Source organism: Spinacia oleracea, chromosome 2 (assembly GCF_020520425.1).
Source record: "Spinacia oleracea cultivar Varoflay chromosome 2, BTI_SOV_V1, whole genome shotgun sequence".
In the NCBI taxonomy this organism is placed as follows: Eukaryota; Viridiplantae; Streptophyta; class Magnoliopsida; order Caryophyllales; family Amaranthaceae; genus Spinacia; species Spinacia oleracea.
Window position 1 is genome coordinate 28,623,929 of NC_079488.1, and position 5,190 is coordinate 28,629,118.

Consider the following 5,190-nt stretch of genomic DNA (forward strand, 5'->3'; position numbering starts at 1 on the left):
TATTTAAAAGCAATAAATAACTTAAAACATGCATAAGATAAATGTGATCTAGTATGGCCCGACTTCATCTTGAAGCTTTAACTTCAAAGTCCGTCTTGAAAATCTCCGTGGGAGGCACCATTTTCTTCAAATAGGATAAGCTATAATTAAAACTAATTACAACTATTTGATGGTACGCAGACCATATTTGAATTGAAAAACAACTTTGGTACTTTAGACCAATTACATTCAAATTAATGGTACGCAGACCATATTTTCTATCCTATTTGGGCCATACTAGTCACTTCATAACCTGCAAAACAGTACATATACAATATATACCATTCACCCATTCATTATCATGAATGGCCCACATAGCTGGTTAGTAAAACACATTATGCATCACATAAACATTTGCAGCATTAATCAAGGGCACCAATAATCTACAAATTATTCAGTCCTTATTAATTCTAATCAAGTTGTTTTAACCTTAAGGATTTGTAGACCTAATCAAGAGTATATGACTAAAAAGGACTCCCACTTAAACCAATAAATTCATATGCTTTACTAATTTTAAACATAAAAGTGTATTTCTAGTCTAACCGGAAACATACAAATTTAATTAAAATTTAAAGCTCATATAAATTTATAATTGAATCCATAAATTTAATTTAATTTCAGTCGTATTTAAATTAATTCATGATTTTAAGTTTAGTAAAATAATTAGAATAAATAAAATTTATTATAATTACAATATTCAAAATTAAAATCCAAGAAAATAATTTAAATTATTAATTTTAAAAATAATTAAAATTACGTAAACTGAAAATTTCAAATTAAAATTTTAAAACGATCTAATCGCAACGCAACAACCCCACGCAACGCATGCCCATGGGCCACACGCACACAGCCATCGCTGGCCATGTGCGCGCAGCCCATGCGCTGCGTCGCATCGCTGCTGCTCACCATCGCAAGGCATCAATCGAACACGCGAGCTGGTGCTCGCTGCGCGCGCCAGCGCTCGATGCACGCGAGCCATCGCTAGCTGCGCTCGCTTGCCAGCGCTCGATCCATGCGAGCCATCGCTCGCTGCGCGCCTGCCTTTCCCGCACGCGAGCTTGCGCTCATCGCACGAGGCAACAGTATGCGAGCTGGCGCTTGTTGCGCGCTAGCCATCGACGCTGTGCGTAGCGCTCGTGGCACGCGAGCTTGCGCTCACTGCGCGCGAGGCTCCGCATGCTTGCGCGAGGTAGTGCGCGTTGTGGCGCAACACGCTTGCTGCCCACACGCGACTGCTCGTGCCTTGCTCTCGCCCCTGCCCACACGCCCATGGCTCACAGCCCACGACACAAGGCAGGGCTGCTGCCTTGTGCTCGTGCACCATGCCCTTGCTCGCTGCATTCGTACCGCATGGGCGACGAGCTCCCTTGCTCGTCGTCGCATGCCCGCACTATACAACACCCCTTAAGGGTAACACGTAGCGTCCATCGCTTTGTGCGTGCAAGTTATATGAGCGAGTCGCATAAAAATTAAAAATTTATATTCAAAATTAATGACAAATTAATAAATAATATTAATTTCATAATTTTAGGGCGAAAAAATCGAAAATTTATTATTTAATTGATTTCCGATTAACATGGATTCAAGTCTAGGTCATAAAAATTTAAAATTTAACATAAATTTACAATTTTTATGGTGGTTTTTAATCATAGGTATCTAATTAAATTATAACTAATTATGAAAATCAAATTAATTCTAAATTATTCCAATTTTCAACAAATTAATCATAATTACAAATTAGATTGCATAATTAACAAGGCTAGGCATTCAAACTTGTTAAACATATACAGTAGGTCAATCAAAAATTCAAGATTTATCAACAAGAATCGCAAATATTTAATTTAACATCTTAAATTTACGAAATTTTGCATTCGAAAAACTAAAACCTCCGAAAAGCCATAGTTAGGCTTCGAATTTGAGAATTCTGGGTTCGGCCAAAAACTACTATTTTTGTCAAAATTTTAGAATGCCTTTTACATGCGGAATTGACACAAAAATCACTCGATTTGGATGAGTAACAAAGACACTGCCGAAAAACTCCGTACGTATAATTAAATAAACGCAATTTGCAATTAATTAACAATTACGAAAATTAATCACCCCTTTTAATTCTTGCAAATTTGTAATATTTAACCATGTTCATGCAATTTAGATTATGAAAATAATAAGAGGCTCGTGAAACCACTGTTAGGTTATGATACATATGACAATTCATAAATCATGCGGAAAAACCATAAAGCCAGGAAAGCATATTATTTACACATAATCATTTAGCATAGTTTAGATGCATACACTTTGTTGCGTGCCTTCCCTAGCTGCGCCCGAACCGAACAAGAACAAGTCTTTAGGACTCCAAATGTCATCCCTCCGTAGATAGTCCACAGCACGTCCGGATCCGCTTTAAGCTTGACCAAATAGAATCGCCCTTAAGGTACTTAGAATTTTCGGCTAATGTAGGCAATTATATGACTGAATTTTTGCTCTCAAAAATCACTTTGAATACTTGAATCGTCTTTACAAATAATGACCCTAGGCCCTTATTTATAGAGGTATAGAAAAGGAATTGTAATCCTACTAGGATGTGGATTTGTAATTAGAACTTTATTAGGACTCTAAGTAACAAAGCAAATCTAATAGGATTAGGATTTTAATCTTCGCACGAATCCTAATAGGATTAGGATTTCCCGCACACGCATCGTACAAGCTGTGCACCCGCGCAGGCCTTGCGGCCCACGACAAGCGCACAGCCCATGTGCGGTGCTGCGCGCGCGCGCCCTTGGCTGGGCCTGGCCTTGCGCTGGGCCTGGTCGAGGCGTGCGTTGCTGCGTGCAGCTCGCTGGGCGATGGCCTGGTTTCGTGTTGGGCCTTCGTCTAGCGGGCCTCGTCCGATGCTAATTCGTACGATACGCTTCCGATTAAATTCCCGATTCCGGAATTCATTTCCGATACGAACAACATTTAATATTTCCGATTCCGGAATTAATTTCCGTTTCGAACAAATATTTAATATTTCCGTTTCCGGAATTATTTTCCGATTCCGATAATATTTCCGATTCTGACAATATTTCCGTTTCCGGCAATATTTCCGATTCTGGCAATATTTCCATTTCCGATAATATTTTCCGATACGTACCATGTTTCCGTTTCCGGCAACATCTACGACTTGGATAATATTTATATTTCAGATACGATCCATATTTCTGTTTCCGGCAATGTCATTGTTTCCGGAGTATTCATTTCTTGCCTGTGACGATCTCAACTCCCACTGAAACCAAGATCCGTCGATTCCGAATATCCATAGATGGAGTATTTAATGCCATTAAATACTAGATCCGTTTACGTACTATTTGTGTGACCCTACGGGTTCAGTCAAGAGTAAGCTGTGGATTAATACCATTAATTCCACTTGAACTGAAGCGGCCTCTAGCTAGGCATTCAGCTCACTTGATCTCACTGAATTATTAACTTGTTAATTAATACTGAACCGCATTTATTAGACTTAACATAGAATGCATACTTGGACCAAGGGAATTATTTCCTTCATAAGTACCTTCGACCCAATATTTGCTTTTGACAGGAGGGTCACGGGTGGGGCCTATAGGTCTCAACTTTCCTTGATTGGTTAGTCTTTCAAAGGCTTGTACCAAAGTTGACCCGAGTGGGGCAAACATTCGGTCTCGGACCCATCTTACAGGGTTTCTTCAGGCGGGAGTCTCTTCTACAGCATGGACTTCTTGGGCTTGGGATGTGTTACCCCGATTATAGGTGTTGGTCTTATATGTGGTTTTGCTCTGTATGGTTTTGGCGAGGTCGTCCTCGATCTTTATTCCCACATCATAAACTCTTTTGAAAGTGTCAAGTCCCAGGTGCCTAAGGTGTTGTCTGTAAGCCAGGTCCAGGTTGTCAATGAATTTTTGGACCAATTCTGTTTCGGGAGGCCTATTGATTAGTTGGGCCGCCTGGTCCCTCCATCTAGCAAATTAGGTTGTGAAACCCTCATTTTTCTTTTGGAAGAGAACTTCCAGCTCGCGCATGGTGACTTGGAAATACATGTTCGACGAGTATTGCTTGATGAAGACATTGACAAAGTCTTCCCAAGTGGGGAAGAGCTTGGGGTCCTGGTGATAGTACCATTTGAGCGACACAGGTTCCAAGGACAAAGGAAAGGCAGGTAAGTACATGGACTTGTCCACGCCTTTCAAGTTCATGGTATTCACAAAGCTCACTAGATGATCACGGGGGTTGTCCGTGGCCTTGAACTTTGGTAAGTGAGATGAACTGAACTTTTCTGGTAATTTTCCAGGAAAAAGTTCAGGCTCGAGGGAGAAGTATTTGCTCCCCATGGTTTGCTGTAGGACCATTTTTTCATTCTTCTTCTCGTTATCGAGGTCACTTTTGGCTTGCGCAGCCGCTAAAGCTTCATTTTCCATTTTCAGTTGGCCCATAAGTTGGGTCATTTGGACCATCTGGTCTCGCAAATCTTCGATGGACATGTTTAAAGGTGCGAATCGAGGTTGGGGAAGCGGAGATCCTTGAAACGAGGGACGACGGACGGAGCTTGGAGTTACTAAACCTGGTGTTGGCGATGTATCTTCGAGACGCACTAACTGTTGATTCCCTGATTGGCACCAAGTGGCAGGACTAGTCCTAGGCATAAGATAAGCTAAAGTTTAGGTTCCCAAAGTTTCAAGCATTACTTAGTCTAGACTTCGACTCTCTAAATTGGTTTTTCGGTCTTTCTTCTGTCGGTACACTTTTGGTTTTTTTTATTTTGGTCATTCTTTGGATTTTCGAAACACTTGCCCGTGTGACATTCATAGTTGTTAGCATGTTCGGTTTTGGTGCCGAGCATTGCCGTCGTAGGAGGCCCAACAATGACACAAAGAGTTATTAATTTTTCACGAGTCGCTTTTTGAAATCGAGTGCTTTTCTTACGCTCTTGTAGCAATTCTTTTGATGAACATTTTTTTTGCGCTACGTATTTTCCTTTCGCTCGGGCACAGAGGCTGCTGCGCCTGACCAGAAGGCCAAGCAGCAACTTCAGCGCCCAGCGAGGGGCGTGAGAAATTCTGGCGCCCAGCCAGGGGCGTTGAAAATGCGTCCCTGGCTGGTTCTCGTTTTCTGTCTTCTGTTTATGCGACTTCGACTTGC